The 18,334-nt window shown below is 40.5% G+C and overlaps 1 long non-coding RNA gene across 2 annotated transcripts; it reads left to right on the top strand.

The window, feature by feature from the left end:
- Positions 1–2,054: 2,054 nt before the first annotated feature.
- Positions 2,055–10,045, top strand: LOC113623577 (uncharacterized). 2 transcript variants are annotated; one of them, XR_003433997.1, is made up of 4 exons: positions 2,055–2,202; positions 3,219–3,335; positions 5,376–5,671; positions 8,185–10,045. It is a non-coding gene; the product is annotated as an uncharacterized LOC113623577 (long non-coding RNA). The 2 variants fall into 2 exon arrangements; XR_003433996.1 differs by lacking the exon at positions 5,376–5,671.
- The last annotated feature ends 8,289 nt before the right edge of the window (positions 10,046–18,334 follow it).

The raw sequence follows: 18,334 nt of genomic DNA on the forward strand, positions 1-18,334 counted from the left end.
GCCACCAGGGAAGCCCCGGAAGTACTTTTATAACCAGAAGAAAACGCTATTATTAATTTTGTTTAAACTGAAGAACAGTAAATTAACCAACATTGCAATTTCCATTGTCAGCAAATCACCTTTTGCTTTTAATTAAAAAAATTTGTTTTGCTCTAACTTAGTCCTTTTTCGCTGTGCAATTTCTCGAATATCACTGTAGAAGAAATCATCATCACAGGCAGATATCTTGGAAAAGAGTGAAGCCCTCAGTTTACTCAAGGCTTGCCCTAAGCATTGTCTATAAGTGCTCTCCTTAGGCACATTTAAATCCCCTGGACCTTCCCAGCAGATGGTAAGGAGACACTCAAAGGCAGGGCTTAGGGAGCTGTAATCAAAGTGCATCAAAACATGGAGAACATGGTCAGAATGTATCCTCTGAAACTGATGCTAATCAAAGTAGTAGAATAGAGCTCCTACAAAGTAAAGACGCCTTCAGAGAAAAATTGTGCATACATTCTTTTGTTTATCCAGCAAATATTTATAGACCACCTTCCATGTTAAAAATTCTGTGTTAGGAGGGCTTGGGTAAGTTAGTATAAGTCAGCCATGATAAGCCCACGAGGCTGCCTGAGTTTTTGTTAGGGTGACAGAGGGTCTCCAATCAGGGGAGCAGAGAATCTCTCAGCATAGTTAAGAGGCTGGCAAAAGGAGTTTTCAAATCTGATTGAAGTTGGGAGGTATTGTGAGGTAAGACCTGCATAATGAACATAAGGGAAGCTTAAATCACCTCTCAGGTATGAAGTCCTACCTGTGTTCCCTCCTTGCCGGAACTGTTTATAAGTGGGAAAGATGCCGTTTATAAGTGGGAAAGCGGGGTTGGGTGGGCAGTGGTGAGGGAGAAAGAGTGCAGACGTCCACTAAGCAGGGTCTAATGAATAGAAGACTGAGAAGTGGTAAGACAAACTAAAGCAGACCCAGTTCCTTCTTTCTCCTTCTCCTTTTAAAAGTCTCAGACTAGAATCTCAGATTCCTTCGGCCAATATCATAATCAGTTAGAACACCTCTACAAGTTCTCATCCCTAATTCTCTGCTCTGACCTGGCCACCTCTCCACCGGCATCTCCCGCAACTCTCCCTCTTGTTCGAGTTGCTCCAGAGACACTGGCTTTTTGGCCATGAAACACGCCAGGCATGTTCCCACGTCAGATGTTTTGCCCTTCCTGTTCCTTCTCTGCACCACTGTCCCCATGGTCATTCACACATTGGATCCCATGTCTCTTTCTCATAGTCTCTTCCCTGCCATCTTATGTAAAACACTCTCTTCCCTCCCCCTGCCCCCTGGGACTCTCCAGCCCCCTACTCAGTTTTATTTTGCTTTCCTAGCACTTACCACTATTTGACAATATATTATATGTTTAATTGTTTGTTTATTGCTTATTGTCCTGCATTAGAATGTATACTCCATGAGGGCAGAGACTTTGTCCATTTTATTCACTATTGTATTCCCCGCATATAGAACAATGTTTGGTACATAGTAGGTGCTCAAAAAATAGTTATTGAGTAAATAAATAAATGAATGTACTTTTCTGGAGGGTTTTGTATCCCATATGGTTTGGGAATATGTATCAAAACATAAAATGATACATACCTTTGACCTAGCCAATCCAACTTCTTAGATTTGCATTAGGAGATAATCATACAGTTGAAAAATAATATACATAATAAGGTTAATCGCAGGATTGTTTACAGTAACACACAGAGTGAGAATCTAAATATCCATTAGTGGAACATTGTGATATAGGCAAACAAATTGACATAGTTATATGTAAGTCAATATTGATCAACATGGAACAATGTTTACAACATGTTAGGGGGGAAGGAAAATTGATTCAGGAACAGCATATATGGAATGATTGCATCTTAATAAGATTCTTTCGTACTTTGTATGTATCTGTGCATAGAAGAATGTGAGGAAAGGTATTCACTAAAATAATAGCAGTAATCTTGGTGGGTGGGAGTGGGATTTGGGGTACATTTTATTGTTTCTGTATACTTTGTGTATTTTTTAAAATAAATGACCTCGTGTGTTTCCGAAAAAAATGTAAACAAAGCTAATAGAGCTGTTTTATAAAAAGTTTTTTTCTACTCTAGAGCTGATTTTAGTCCACCCTGTGTCAAAGCAGCCCACGGTTGACTGACTCACCAGCTGAAATTCCAGGAAGAGGTATTGCGGGTTTACCTCTTGGTGCCCACAGGGGACGTTCGCTGTCCTTCTCGATGTTGTCATTCCTCTTCTCCATTGCCCCGCCACTGCCCTAATTGAGACTCTTTCCTGGTCACGTGGACCAGATAGCGGTTGCCCCCAAGTGGTCTCCCTGCCCCCTCCTGTCTCCTCCAATGGAGCAAACCACAGTAGCTCCCTGTGACCCACAGCAGACTCCAAGCTCTCAGCCAGCCAGCTCGAGCCTTCCACACACAGCCCCAGTTCTTGCCCTATCAACTTTTTCATTCTGTGCCCTAGAGAATGACCTTCCAGGAAAGCTACAGTACTTAAAATCTGTACTAATCCTTTGCTTCTTAGGAAATTGGTTTCTTTTAATTTAAGTAATGTGTATGTATGACTGGTAAACTCTTTGAAGGCAGGAAGTATTTCTTATGTTTTCTTGCATTATGCACTGAATCTATTTGTTTATTCATTCAGCAGATATTTGTTGAGCACCTGCTGTGTACATGACCCTGTGCTCGGTTCTTTTTTTTTTTGCGGTACGCGGGCTTCTCACTGCCGTGGCCTCTCCCGTTGCGGAGCACAGGCTCCGGACGCGCAGGCTCAGCGGCCATGGCTCACGCGCCCAGCCGCTCCGCGGCATGTGGGATCTTCCCGGACCGGGGCATGAACCCGTGTCCCCTGCACTGGCAGGCGGACTCTTAACCACTGCGCCACCAGGGAAGCCCTTTTTTTTTTTTTTTTTTTTTTTTTTTTTTTTTTTCATGTGCTAGGTTCTTGAACAGAGCAATGAACGCTCGGAAGCCACTGTGAAGGGCCTTTACTCATTTGAGATCTCTTGAGTGATAGTCTCCTTCCAAACTGCACACCTACCAGTAATATTTGCTCTGTTCCTTCAACAAGGGAATGATTTGTAAGGAAGAGGGACCAGTAACTAACACTCGATTCGCTCTATTGTCAATAAGGACTAACAAAAGGGCTTTGAAAGGAAATAGTCTCTTCTCTTTGTCCTTCAGGAACCACAAACCCTAGACTCTATAGAAGGAAACCTTCATCAGATATCTTGATGAACAAAGTCTATTGAACCAGGCAAGCTTCCTGCTGAAGAGACAGGACAGTCATAATGCTGAGAGGTGAGATCCTGAACGTTCCCAGACATTGTGAACTGTCAAATAGATCATTCTAGGATCCAATTTCCATTGTGAACTGCAGCAATTATGTAATATCATACCATATACTTCCCAAGTTTTTCATGGATATTAGAAACCATGAGGTTAAATCTAAGAATGCTAAGAGACTACTTTTTAAAAAAAATACAAAATATGAAGTTATTGTTATCAATAAGTTTGAAAAGTTGCATAAATATGAATAAGTAATCAAAGCTCTCAGTGGCTAAATTAACGAAATGCACACATTTCAGTACTTACTCTAGGTGTTTTAGGGGGATTCTGGGCCAATAATTCCCCTCGCTTTGCCAGACGATAAATTAAGTAGTTACTTATTTTTATTGAGAAGTGAATGAAAGATTCAGAACTCTGAGAGACAAACATAATTCAAAGGGCTTTTTCAATAGAATCCTTTTTGCTATCTACTCAAGGTAACATTAAATAATAATCAGTAATGTTTTTCTTTTGTCCCAAAAGTCCAAATGCTTATAGTCTAACCCCTTTCTTATAACCAAGATGATTCTCAGTAGACATCCAATTATAACATTTCCTTTCTCATTTAGACACTGAAAGGTCAACTTTATTTTTTAATAGAAATATCCCAAAGTAGCAAGTATCCATAATTTTTCAAGACACAGAGCAAGACATAAAATTTTTGCAAAATGTCTTTTGCTTGCATTATTTCCTTTGTGGTAACATATTATCCTTTGGAAATGAGATATTGTGCACCCACAGCCCATATCATTCTCTTCTGGAGGTAGGTTCCAGATGATAGAAGTATTGTCACATGGTGTATAGCCAAGAGTTTTGGTCTATGAGTAGGATTTTTCAAAGGTACCTTTATCTTTTTTTTTTCTTTCTATTGGGAAAAATGGCCATAAAAATGGCCATGCATTGTATTATTAAGGAGGTAAGTATTGGTGTTATTTTAGAGACAAAGTTTAATAAAATAGACATTTCTCTAGGTCACTTTCCTAACAATGTGGGTAGAAGCAGCCAGGGTGGGTCTGGTGGCTACGTGGAGTTAGGGATCCGGCTTCTTTGATCTTCTTACTACACTTAACATGCAGCTTCTACTTTGTGGGCCAACGTGACTGTTCTGGCTCCAGCCAGCACATCTGCATTTCAGCTGTTGGGAAGGGGAGAGATGGAAAGGGAGAGCACACAGCTTTCTCTCAAGGGTATAGTCCCAAAGTTGCATACCTCATTCTACTTACATCCCACTGGCCAGAACTTAGTCAAATGGCTACACCAAGCCACAAAGGGGGCTAAGAAATGTCAGCTTTACTTAGGTGGCCTTATGACAAGCTAGAGACTCTACTCACGTGTAAGAAGATGAGAATGGAAATGAGGGGACAACTGGCAGCCCCATCCCCATGTACAAACAAGGAGGGAGAATAAAGAATTGGAGAAATTAAGAAAGAGGGAGAAAGAGAATGGGAGAAGGAAAAGGCAAAGGTTGTCTTGATAAACGTAGACTATATATGGTGTTTTCTTTTTTCTCTTGGTCAGTTGACTCTAGATGTCTGAATTTATTTCTTATCACTGCAGTTTGCAATGCAATAAACCTCTGTTTATCTCTTCTCAGTAGCCCTTATTTACTCAACTCCATTCAAAGAATAAATACTTGTGGGTGCTTTCTGCAAACCTGAAACTGTGGTAGGTGTCAGACATACAGTGGAGAAAAAGAAAGATTAGTCCCTGCCTTCAAAGAATGATATGAAAGCGTGAGGTGGGGAAACAGATACTAATCAAGTAATTGAAAAATGATGAATGATATAAAATGAGGGGTACAGGGAGCTATAGTGGCATAGAGGTGAGCACCCAGCTCACCTACGTTGGGGAGAGAATAATTTCTATTAAATGCCTTTCTGAATAAAACACCCACAGAAGCTTATTAAAAGGAGAAAGTTATTTTTCTAGATTGGTTTGATCCCAAGAAGTTATACCAGAGCCTATAGAGTCAAGTCCATTTAACTGAATCTAATGAAACAACCATGTCTTCAGTATCTACTGTGTCTGAGGTACTGGGCCAGGAACTGCAGAGGCTACAAAAGAGAACGAGAATGGGTCTCACGTCTTAAGTAGCTCATGCTGTAGTGAAGGAGACAACAGTGCAACTCAAGGCATCGCGATCAAGAGCTACAGTAGAAATGTCCACAAGGCCTCGGGGGAAAGGGAGATGAATGCTAACTCTGTGTGGTCTCAGTCTTCATGGTGTCTCAGCTGAGCCTTGAATCCTGTGATTGCGTAGAAGGGTCTTTTAGGAGGACACAGCTGGAACAAAAGGCACAAAATACAGGGTATGTTTAAGGACTGACTTTTAGTCCAATGTAGCTGGTGGAGTGTTGGGGGGTAGAGGGGTGTCGTGTGACCCTAGGCATAGAAGTTAGGGCAGATGCGGGGAGGCCTTGATCACAGTGCTGAGGACTTTCTTCTGTAGGCCAGGGGGGTTTGATGATCAGTTCCTCTCTGCTTTTAGAAGCTAACCACAGAGAAGGGAAATCTGAAGCAGGAAAGGAGAGCTTTAAAATGTGGCTAGGGGACTTCTCTGGTGGTCCAGCGGTTAAGACTCTGTGCTTCCAGTGCAGGAGGTGTGGGTTTGATCCCTGGTCGGGGAACTAAAATCCCACATGCCACAGGGTACGGCCAAAATTTTTTTTTTAAATTAAAATTAAAATGTGGCTAGACAGGATCAAAGAGAGAGGCCTTGATGAGGAGGCATGTTTAGGCTGAGCATCTGCCTGGATGTTTACAGGATGGGGAGGAGAAGCACAGAGGGGAAGAAAACTCTGAGGTTTTAAGCTTGGGTGATTGGGAGGGTGGTGCTGACATTTAGTGGTTTAGGGAAGAAAAGGAGGAAAGAAGCACTGGCTAAACACTACTGGTTGTCTACATGACGGCCATGTCTCTGTTCTTCACAGAGCCCAGTTTTGTCAAATGTCAATCATCCTCAGTCCCTTAGGAGTGTCCTAATTGGTGTAAGCCATCAGCTCAAGGAGACGCCCCTGCTGACTGTTACTGGTCCAGGGGTGGACATGGCACTTAATTGACCCTACCATATGGAGTGCATAGTCCATGTCTGGGAATGTACACTCCATGTTGTAGGAAGTGGACAGCAGAACCAGGTAGCTAAACACCCAGACTGAAAAGGGAAGCCCCACGGAACTGAAAAGATAAGATGATCATGGGGAGAGAAGAGTTCAGGAAATCAACCTCATCAAGTTGTTTATGAATCCCTGTGCTCACCCTTGGCCTGTACATGTATAGACATGGCCCTAAATAGATTGCCAAAGACTATGAGAACTGAAGTATGGGACAGGCCACCATGCTGGTCCCACACTGGTCACTGGATGGCACATACAGGGCACAGATCCCAATAGCCTGCAAAGACTCGGAAAACCGAACTGTCGTTAGAACTGCAACCCATAGAAGGCGGGTCAGAACTTGTGACCTGAACCCAACCAGATCGATTGCCTGCTAAGACAGAAATATCAAAATTCTCCATAGGATATAAACAAGAACCTGAGTCTCATTACACAACAATCAGAGTATCAAAGGTGCAATCCAAAATTACTCATCATACAAAGAACCAGGGAAATGTCAACTCACAGGGGACAAGATAAGTGACAGCAGCCAACAGATTTTGGAATTATCACTTTTAAGTAGCTATTAGAGAAATGCTCCAAGAAGTAAAGGTAAGCAGTCTTGAAATGAATGGAAAGATAGAAAGTCTCAGCAAAGAAATAGAAGATATAAAAAGAACCAGATACAATATTGAACTAAAAAGATACAATAACCAAAATAAAAAGTCCCCAGATGGACTGAATAGCAGAATGGATATAACAGAAGAAAAAGTCAGTACATGCGAAGACAAATCAATGAAAATTATCCAATCTGAACAACAGAGAAAAAAACAAAAGATTTGGTGATGGTAGGAAGAGCATAGCCCCTCTCTCTCCTGTGGGAGCATACCAAAAGATCTAACATTCATGCCATTAGAGTCCCAGAAAGAGAGTAGAAGGAGGAAACTTCAGAAAAAATATTTGCAAGAATAATGAGTGAAAATTTCCCTAATTTTTTTTTTTTTTTTGGCCGCACCACGTGGCTTGTGGGATTTTAGTTCCCCGACCAGGGATTGAAGCCAGGCCCTCGGCAGTGGGAGCTTGGAGTCCGAACCATTGGGCCACCAGGGAATTCCCGAAAATTTCCCTAACTTTGGAAACAAGCCACAGAGATGCAGGATAAGATTAAAGAACAAGGCAAACAAAATTTCATAGAAGACAACAAGGGATTGAAAAGATTTTGGACATATGAATGCCCAATACTACCCCTTACTTACTGTGAGACCTAGGGGAATTTTGCTTATGTTTCTGAGTCTCAGTTTCCTCATCTGTAAAATGGGTAGAGTAAGGCTTATCTAGAGTAAGGCTTATCTAAAATAAGGCTATCGTGAAGATTGAATTCAGTAATCTAAATAAAGCACTTAGCACAATTCCTGAATCACAAGAAATGCTGAATAAATGATAGCTTTTAAAAATGGGGAAAGAGGGTGGTCAGCAAAGAAGCCAAGGATGATGAGGACTGAAAAGAGACCATAGCGTTTTGCACAAAGGAGATGATCATCTGAGATGATTTTGGTAGCATGGCCAGAGCAGGAGCCAGACTATTGTAAACTGAGGAGTAAATGAGGGCAGAGGGAGGAGGAGAAGTCAGCATAAACATTTTTTGACAAAGTTTGGTGATGAACAGAAGGTGAGAGCTAAAATACTTGCTTGAGAATGCAAAGCTGATGGAATATTCCTTCCTTTTTCAGATGGAGCATTTGTCCTATTTTTTTAAGCTGAAGGGAAGGTGCCCAGGAGAGGAAGAGATTAATGGTTCAGGAGAAAAATGGGATGCCTGATGGCACAGGAAGTGATTGGATCAAACCCACAGTTGGTTTTTTTGTGTGTTTTTTCTTTTTTTGTGTGGACGTGTTTGTTGTTGCAATGGCTTAAAGCAGAGATAACAAGTCTATTACAAAAGAAAGTGCATGACTATCATGGTTTGCAGATGATATGTTTACCGTTCTAAAACAGAGATTCTCAGCCCTTTTCCACACATGGCCCTTGAAGAAAATGACAGTATCTATAAGATATATTGGAGTAAGCCATAGGGGATTTGCAGGCAATTATCTGTGGCTTGGTGAAAAAATTTTAGTGTGTTTTTATATTATATAATTATGGTAATAAAAATAAAACATAATGTATTCCAAAAGATATTCAATATTGAATTTATATAAAACTTCCATGTAAAATATTCTCAGATTATTTACCTAGATACTTAGGTTTACTTCTCTGGATGTAACTTTAATATAAGATTATATGCCTAAATCTTTAATATGAGATTAATATAAGATTATATAAGGGGTCATCAGCATTTCTTGGTGTTGACTTTTTAGTGATCATCTCTTGCTAGTCAACACGAATGAGAAACTTTGTTCATATAAATTGCTAATTTAAAATATTTAATTTAATTTAAAAAATTTATAATAGTTGCCAGGAAAATCTAACAGTTTTTTCATTCTTTTTTCTTTTTTTTTAACATCTTTATTGGAGTATAATTGCTTTACAATGGTGTGTTAGTTTCTGCTTTATAGACAGATGTGATATTGCAATTTGTTGTGATGATGCAAATAGATTTTTCAAAACAATATAGCTTTTTCATATCATGTACTTCAAAGTAGTGATGAAGCTCTAATGTGAGGAAAAGACAGGTGTTATTAGAGCAGTCACCTTGCAAGTAGCTTGAATGTCACTAAGAGAATCCATTGGCACAAATACGTGGCAGCATCTCCTGTGTCACGACCAAGATTCCAAGCTGCCACCTGTGAAGTGCCTGCCCTGAGCCCCCTTGGGCTGTGATCTGGGCACCATGGGCATCTGGTACCCAAACCCCTCCAGCAGTTCCATGGTCCTAGGGCCACAAGGCAGAGATGTGCTCTGCAGCTGGTACAGAGGGGGCATCCTGGCTGGAGGGCACCCTTGAGTTTGTTTAACAGGTTGCCGCAAAGCGAGGTGTGCGGGATGTGGCCGGTTCTGCTCATTGCTAATAGTGATCTCACACAATCAGAGCTCCTCTGCTTAGGGTTCTCTCTCGAGCCTCCAAGGAGCTTCTTGAATGTAGGTGATTAGTTACAAGTGGCCGCACCAGACCCTCCCTGACTGCTGGGCAGTCAGTGTCTTATAGAGCACCCGAGTCCCCCTCTCGGCACAGCAGTGGACCGCATGCAGCGTACCAACTGGAAAGCTCCCGTCTGGAAAGCCAAAGGAAGAAAGTATTGACATGAATAAAAGAGTGAGAAGAATGACTTAATATATGAAAGATACATGCATATATGTTAAGATAAGTATCTGAAAATTACCGGATTTTCTATTTACTAACTATAATGAGTGAGGAAACATAACAGAAAAAAAGATTGCACTCCCAATAGCAACAAAAGAGATGAAATACCTAGGAATACCTTAACAAGAAATATGAGAGATTTATATGAATAAATGACAAGATTTTACTACAAAGTATAAAAGAAGACTTCTGTAAATAGAACCATACCGTGTTCTTGGATGGGAGAACTGAATATTATAAAGATGTCAATTTCCTACCAAATTAATTTATAGTTATAACTCCAATCAAAATCCCAATAGAGTTATTTCTGGAATATGACAAAATCATTCTAAAGTGCAGCTAGAGGACAACCAGCAAAAGTAACTAATACATTTTTTAAAATAAATTTATTTATTTTATTTATCTATGTTTGGCTGTGTTTGGCTGTGTTGCTGTGTGTGGGCTTTTCTCTAGTTGCAGCGAGCAGGGACTACTCTTCGTTGCAATGAGCGTGCTTCTCGTTGCAGTGGCTTCTCTTGTTGGGGAGCGCAGGCTCTAGGTGCGCGGGCTCAGTAGTTGTGGCGCGTGGGCAACTAATACATTTTGAGAAAAAAAAAAATGTGGATGGTGGAGAGGGATTAGTTTTCCCAGAAAGTAAAAGACAACAGAAAGGAACAATAATGTTTTCAGTTTATTTCTACTGCTAGTATAGTTTAGGGAAACAGAATAGATAGGCCAGAAATAGCCCATAGACTATATATGATGATGATAAAGATGGTACACAGCACAGGACGGAAGTAGGGGATTCTCCAATGAATGGTCCTAGATATTTATTGGTGGGGGTAGGAGGAAGGATTGGAGGGAAAGTGTAGCTAAGTGTGTGTTTCTGTGCACGGGTCTTCAACTAGAGTCCCACATCCCACTTCTCTCCCAAGCCCTCACTTTCTATTCCCTAGGGTAGGAGGAGGAAAACACCTCACTGATGAGTTTAGAAGAAATAGAGTGTGAGTGGCTCAGACCCGTCCTCTCTTGGATCTGCTGGGCTGCAGAGAAGCTGAGTGCTGTTCTGCCCTCTGCTCTGTGGCCCCTTATTGAGGAAGTTCCTGTTTCTGCCCTTTGGGGATTCACTGTGGTCTAGCAGGGCCTGGGTGCGGGTGGCCCAGACAGCTTAATCCAGGGGTGAGGTGTATTAACAGACTATTTTGGCGGTTTAATCTTAAATTACATATTCTAATCAGCTTTATCCAGAAATAAAGGAGACCACATCGGCCTGCATTGTCTTTTTCTCTTAATTGGTTTCTAACTCATGAAGGGGAAAGGATATTATTTGTTGGTCCAGTTAAAACTCCAAAACTGGACCAAGTGGTTGGCTAGTTGGGGAAAAAATTTATATCATAATGCATGCCAGTATATGAAGAATAACTTTTATAAATGTCAAACTATTAAAAATTAAAACTGGAAGACAATTTCAAATTTCTGGATCAGAGAAGACTCTCCAAGGTTAAAAACAAATGCAAAGACCCCAAAGGCAAAGATACATAGCTCTAACAAGATTTAAAAACAGTGTGTACATATAAAGAAGCAAAAGAGAACAAAAAGAATAAAATGACAATTATCAAGCTGGAAAATTATTTCTAGTAAACATTACACAAAATTACTGCCATAAATTTCTCAAGTAAACAGATAAAATGACCAAGAACATGAATACCTCAACAGATGAATGGGGAAAAATATTTAATAGACAATTCACAAAAAGAAAAGTACATATAGTTAATGAATATGTGAAAAATGTCATATTCACAAATGTCCAAAGAGATGCAGTTAAAATGAAACATTCTGTGTCTATCCAGTTGGAAAAAAATGATAAAACAAGAATGCTAGTACTGGTGAGGGTATAATGAAATGATCACCGTGACTGGTAGGAACATAAATCAGTACGATTTTTCTGAAAAGAAATTTGGCAACATTTATCATGAGTCTTAAAATGCTTATACCTTTTGACTCCAATAAATCTAGGAATCTACCATAAGGAATTTGCAGAAATGCAAAATAAAGATTTATGTGCCTAGGTTTTTATGATAAAATAAATGGAATAATATGTGTATGTCCAACACTAGTAAAGGCAAGTACATTATCATATATTAGAATATGACATGGCCATCAAAATTAAGCTACAAAAAGCTTTAAAATCATCTAAGAACATTAAAAAAATCAACAACAACAAACTTATAACCCTCTCTGTTAAAACAAAATGATCTAAGGCAGCTTGTGAGTAGATTTAAAGTTCAGCAAGATTGCCTAGGTTAGAAGTAGGTGAGGGAAAGAGGCCAACAAGAATAGAGAAAAAATAAGAGCTGGAAAGAACCTGTTACAAAAATGAAAACAATTGCTCAAGTCTGAACATTGGCTATGGTTGGGCCACAAGTCTGACTCTTTGCAAATTCGAAAAGGAAAGATGTCTTAGAACATCACAGTGTGGAATTTGCTAGGGAAGCAACGTGAGATACATACAAAGATTGTTAGGCACGATTAAAGGCACATATGAGGTTCAGCAATATGATTTTTGTGGTAGATCCACTTGGCAGACATCTGTGATTTTCTCCAGCAGCTCTCAGCAGCCTGAAAATAGCAGAAACCACAGCATCAGAGGCTGAGAAAATGGGTGTTGGGTAAATTCAAGTTTGGAAATCGACACAATGAAGGTGGGAGAAAACCAGGGTGGTAAAAGTATCTAGGGTGCTGCTTTGAGCAATCACTTATTCTCTCAGCAAGACTTATACTTTTTGACACATACTGTGTACCAGGCACTGTCCTAGTTATTCTTGGATACATCAGTGAACAATAACTAAGATCCCTAAATGTGAGAGTGGGGTGGGGAGGGGACACAGCATAAGGAATAATCACAATAATGTGTGTAATGAGGAACAAAAGAAATGATTGTGCAGGGTGGAGGGAATTGGGAGTGTGGACCAGGAGTGGGTGAGGATGTGTGGCTGGGCAGTGAGACTTCAAGGAAGTGAGTCAGGAAGATACCTGGACCACCAGGATCTAGAACGGGCAGTGAAGGAGGAGAGGTGACGCAAGGACCTGGGTCTTAGATGGGGAGAGTGAGAGGGTCTGGGCACAGTTCGTGTGGGAAACAAAGAGCAATCAGGAAGCTGTCCCAAGAGTGGGGAATTCCTGAGCTTGGAAACTTAGAGATTCACAACTTTTATCTTAAACTCATTCCCTTTCCTCACAGAACTATTTTAAGATTTTCCAGTTACACATGTCCCCAGAGGTGCAGCCTTTTCCCTGCCTTGATTTCAGAGCAAGTGCTGTGTGGGCAGAGTGAAAATTAGGATTTTATAGGAGAAAACGCCTTGATAAAAAAATTTTTTAAAGGACTGAGTGACTCACACCTTCCAAAGTGCCTTCTTTAGAGGTTTCAAAATAAAGGTAGGATTGTAGGGCACACAATTGTACAAACAAGCTGATCACAACTTTGTCAGATAACAGCACTGTCCAAAATCATATGCATAGAAAGAAAAGAAAAGGAGGATGGAAGAAAACACCAAAATATCCACTGTGGCTGGCTGTCTTTGGGGTGGGACTACCTAAGCTCTTTTCTTCCTTTGTTTCTTCTTGTTTTACTTTTATAATGGTTGAAGCATCTTTTACTTAAACATAGGCTAGGTTTTTTCCCCTCAGTTTTAAATATAGACCTGCTAGAAAGGAAGAGAATGCAATGGACAAAGGATACAGGAGATAACTAACCTAGGAAATAAAGATAGTAAAGGTAGTATGAAAAGATAGGCTACATCACTAGGAACCACAGAAATGAAAATTGAGCCTTTTAAAATTTATTTTTTTTTGCTCATTACATTGGCAATTAAAAAAAAGATTCATCAGGTGGAACTGGAAAAAAACAGAGGCAAAGAAATCATCGAGGAAATGGTTCAACAAAATTTCCTAGAACTAAAGGAAATAAAGCTGACTGAGTGACCATCAACATAGATGAAAATAGACTCAAGTCAACACATAGTCTCAAGACATTTCACAGCACAGAGGACACGGGTAAGATCTTACAAGTTTCTACAGGGGAAAGAAAACAGCCTGTGCAAAAGAGAGTCATGAATCAGAATAGTTCTGGATTTTTCAACAGCAAAACTGGGAACTAAAAGAAAGTAGAGAAATGTCCTCAAAAATATCAGAAGCAAAATGATTTCCAGCCTGTAATTTTATACCCACCAAACTATCAATCAAATGAAGATAAGACAGAGACATTGTCAAGATCTCATAAATTTACCTCTGATCCACTCCTTTTTAGGGAGGTGACTGGAGGGTGTGCACCACAAAAACTAAGGAGCAAACCAAGAAAGAAAACTGCTGAAAGAAGAGACAGGGAAAGAGAACATCTAGGTTGATGTTAAAGAAAGATCCCCAAATGGCAGCCAGCCCAGATCAGAACAAGTCAGAAGTTTCCAAAAGAAAATTCCTCAGGAATATGATTTGATAGATAGCCAATGTCTCCAAACATCTTGAGAGGAATTTAGAGGATTAATGGAGAATTTGCAGTCAAATTGCTAGGAAGTACATTGAAAAATAAGCAAATAAAAATAGGTAATTGTTAATTCTAGGGGATACACAAAGTTGTAGAGGAAAGGGAATATAAATCATAGTACAACTTCTGACTCAGTTTGAATAAAGTCCAAATAGTCATCAGAATGTAAACACTGACTATCTCTCTAATCAAAGTTGTGATGTGACTCTGATGGGAGGATGGGGGACTAGGAAGGGGCATTATATGGTGCGGAGAAGAAAGCTAAATCCTTTTCTTTCATAGAAAAAAGTTTAAAAAAGGATGCATAGGGCTTCCCTGGTGGCTCAGTGGTTGGGAGTCCGCCTGCCGATGCAGGGGACGCGGGTTTGTGCCCCGGTCCGGGAGGATCCCGCGTGCCGCGGAGCAGCTGGGCCTGTGGGCCGTGGCCGCTGGGCCTGCGCGTCCGGAGCCTGTGCTCCGCAGCGGGAGGGGCCACAGCCGTGAGAGGCCCGCGTACCGCAAAAAAAAAAAAAAAAAAAAAAAAAGCGTGAGCCAGACACCTCTTCTCCCTTCGGACACTCTTAGGCCTGGTTGGGAAGTTATGAGAAAGGCAGACAGCCTGAGGATAAAGGTGACACACTGGAAATAGCAGAATGGAAAGATAGAATCTGGGTCCTTGGTGATCTAGCACTGAATTAACCAATCCTGGAATCTACTGAGATCGACTTGGTGTGCAAAGACCTCAGTGATGATGCTGTGAACATCGGTGGCTTCCATATTCAAGTTCTTGGTACAACTAACCCCACAAGGTGGCAAATCCATTGAAGATTCTCTAAAACACTCTAAAAGCAAAGAAGAAGTCGGTGTTAATGATAAGATACATTATTATTAAACATTAACAATGTGTTATGTCCTTCAGGCTACCTGAAGATTGATAGCCCTTTCAGACTATGAATTTTACTGCCTCTGGTCTTAAATCTTTGCACACACAGAATTATTGAAAGAAGAAAATGACTTCACCTAAAATGGGCTCTAATATTTTATAGAAGTTTATGCTTTTAAGGTATAATTTCAACACATGACAAGTTACTGTTCTAAAGAAACACTATTATGTGCTAGCTACTTCAGAAATGTTAATCTAAAGAAACGAGTAAGATTATGATAATTTCTACAAGGACTTTCAAATATATAGAATTACAAAAAAAAGGTATCCTTAACAGGACAAAAATAAATAAATAAAAATAAAGACAATGATAGGTGGAATTTTTAAAAACTCATGAAACTCACTTTTAAAATAAACATATTATAAGGCTTCCCAGGTGGCACAGTGGTTGAGAGTCCGCCTGCCGATGCAGGGGACACGGGTTCATGCCCCAGTCCGGGAAGATCCCACATGCCACGGAGCGGCTGGGCCTGTGAGCCATGGCCGCTGAGCCTGCGCGTCCGGAGCCTGTGCTCCGCAACGGGAGAGGCCACAACAGTGAGAGGCCTGCGTACCGCAAAATAAATAAATAAATAAAAAATAAACATATTATAATCACAGTGTTGGAATTAATGTTATCAATATGTTTGCTGGTATTGCTGGAGATTCAAGGAAACTGATTCAATCTCTAACCATTTATCTCAAGTAGCCAAAAAAAGAAATTCACCTATAAGCTAATATATGATGACAATTGCTTATAATTTTTAAGTTCTCTGGATGTGCTAGGCATTATATTCAGTACTTTATGTGCATATTTTCATTTAATTTTTACAGTTATCTTAGGAAGGGAGGTATCGTTATTATTCCCATTTGGCTTGAGAAAAGTATAGTTCAGGGAAGTAGGATGTGAGCCTGGATATGTTTGGGTCCAGAGCCTGGGCTTTTGGATCCAAAGCCTGGGCTTTAACTGCTGTGCTGTATGCACTCTCATTAAAGGTGTAGAAATCTGGTATCAGATATGAGAATGATGTCTCAACCATTTCTATACTAGACATTCAGTGTAGGTATGTTAATGGGGCCCAAGTGCTCTCTGAATGCAGATACACACACCTGGTATTTCTCCCAGCTCCGATCTCTCTTTATGCTCAGACGTACTTGACCCTGGACTGGCTGTGCCATGTAAATACTGCTTTCCTATTTGTGTGGGGTTTTAGTATTCTATCTGTAGGTCTTCCACTTAGCATGTGGTGATATCTGGTTTTGACTGCATGCTCCCATCGACCAAGGAGCATGTCTGTCTCGCCTGCTTGTTACAGAGTTCCATCCCAGTCCTAAGTTCTGCCCATCATTCAGGCAAACTGCAAGTAGGAAAAATGAGTGGGCAGGAGGGGCTCAGAGGGGGAGGCAATGATCAAACCACACACACACAAAGAGGGGAGCCATCTGAGCCAAGTGTAAAGGGGAGTATGGGCCCTCTTGGCACCAAACAGAGAATCACAGTCTGATTCTCCTGATCTGGCCACCATTGGCCTGCCACCCTCCAAAGAGATTTCATTTGCTTGCCAAGGAATTGGTCCAAAATGGCTTGTGAAAAATGTCCCAGCAGGCTCTTGACAAACCCTGAAATGAGATGGGAAAGTGTTAAACAGGATTGGATTGTCAATAAATGATACGTAAGAACATCAGCATAAAAAGCTTTTGTGAAAAAATAAAAAAGCTTTTATGTCTGTCTCAACTATTCAATCTCTGACAGTTCAGAAGTGCATCTTCCCTGCCCTGGTGTTAATAAACACTGACATTTGAAGTGAAGCGAGCTGTTTCAATATCCTTTGGAAATGGAAATGGAGGTGTTGAGAGTGTGCAGATGAACTCAGCTGTTTTTAGTTGTTTCCAGCAGGAAGTTGTTCCAAATAACCACGATATTACCAGAAATAGGAGGCGTTGGAAGTTTCTTTACATGGAGTGAGGATTCCAGAGGGAATGATCAGAAGTTTTCTTAGGAAAAAAACATCATAATGGCAGGAGATGGAGAAAGATATTCTAAGGAATACAGAATTAAGAATATGCGAGATACCAGAAACTGAGAGAGGCTTGCCTTTTGGACTATGGTTTAGGGATATAAAGAATTATGGGATGAACTGGCCTCTAGTTTCCAGAGAGTAAAGGCAAAGACCCCAGTGACATCAGTCCGATAACTGGTCGTACTTAGAGACTGGGGCTATGGGCATCACCTTTGCTGGGAATACAGTAAAGCTGTGAAGAATCCATTGTTCTGGTGATCCTGGAGACTCCTCTTCCTGGAAGGTTGGGAAGGGAACTCTTTGGTTCCAAGAATGCTCACCTCTTGAAAAATTAGCAGTGGTGCTCAGTGGCTTGGAATCCTCTGTGCGTTCGTTGTAATTTGGGATGCTGTCTGTGGTAAGAATTATTCATTTTATAATTTTAAATAGTTATAGAAGTTTAGAGTTGTTGCTATGTTTTATGGCACATCATTTGTGGCCCCTGTGATGTATGAAATGAGGAAATCCAGACAGAAGACAACCCCAATTATGAACTTTCCTATGGGAAAATAGACCATGTTTCTTAATGTTGTAATTACAGGTATATTCACATATGTACAGAAAAAAAATTCCTTAGACATCAAATATTGACAGTGAATTTTTAATTCTTCATTCAGATGTTTCTTTGATTTCTGAAATGTATATAATAAGCATATATTATTTTATAATAAAAAATAACAGGTTATTTTGGAACAGAAACACAGTACTGTCTACTCCACAGCTGAATCGGAACAATCCCCAAATCCTCTGTAATGGGGGATAAGAATGCAGTTACACCATAATTTAAAAATAGGAAATACTGAAGAGTAGTACTGGGCATATACGAGAAGGTGTCTTCAGTTCTCAGGTGTTGGAAATAAGGTCAAAAGCCAGTTGTTCACAGGGAAATGTGGCTGCTGTCTTTCTACAGGAATTCTGTTAGTCTAGGAGTCATCACGCATTAGTTTGAAGCCACCCCAGGACTGTGAATGAAATCCAGAAAGAACTGTGATGGCTTCACTCAGTCCGTCTGGAAGATTCTCCTAGACAGGAGCCCTGGCCTGGTCTCCGTACTGAAAGCCTAGGAGACACACACACACACACACACACAGAGAAA

The sequence above is a fragment of the Aethalodelphis obliquidens genome, unplaced genomic scaffold (genome assembly GCF_003676395.1).
Source record: "Aethalodelphis obliquidens isolate GAN/ISIS:26980383/991018 unplaced genomic scaffold, ASM367639v1 scaffold1, whole genome shotgun sequence".
Lineage (NCBI taxonomy): Eukaryota > Metazoa > Chordata > Mammalia > Artiodactyla > Delphinidae > Aethalodelphis > Aethalodelphis obliquidens.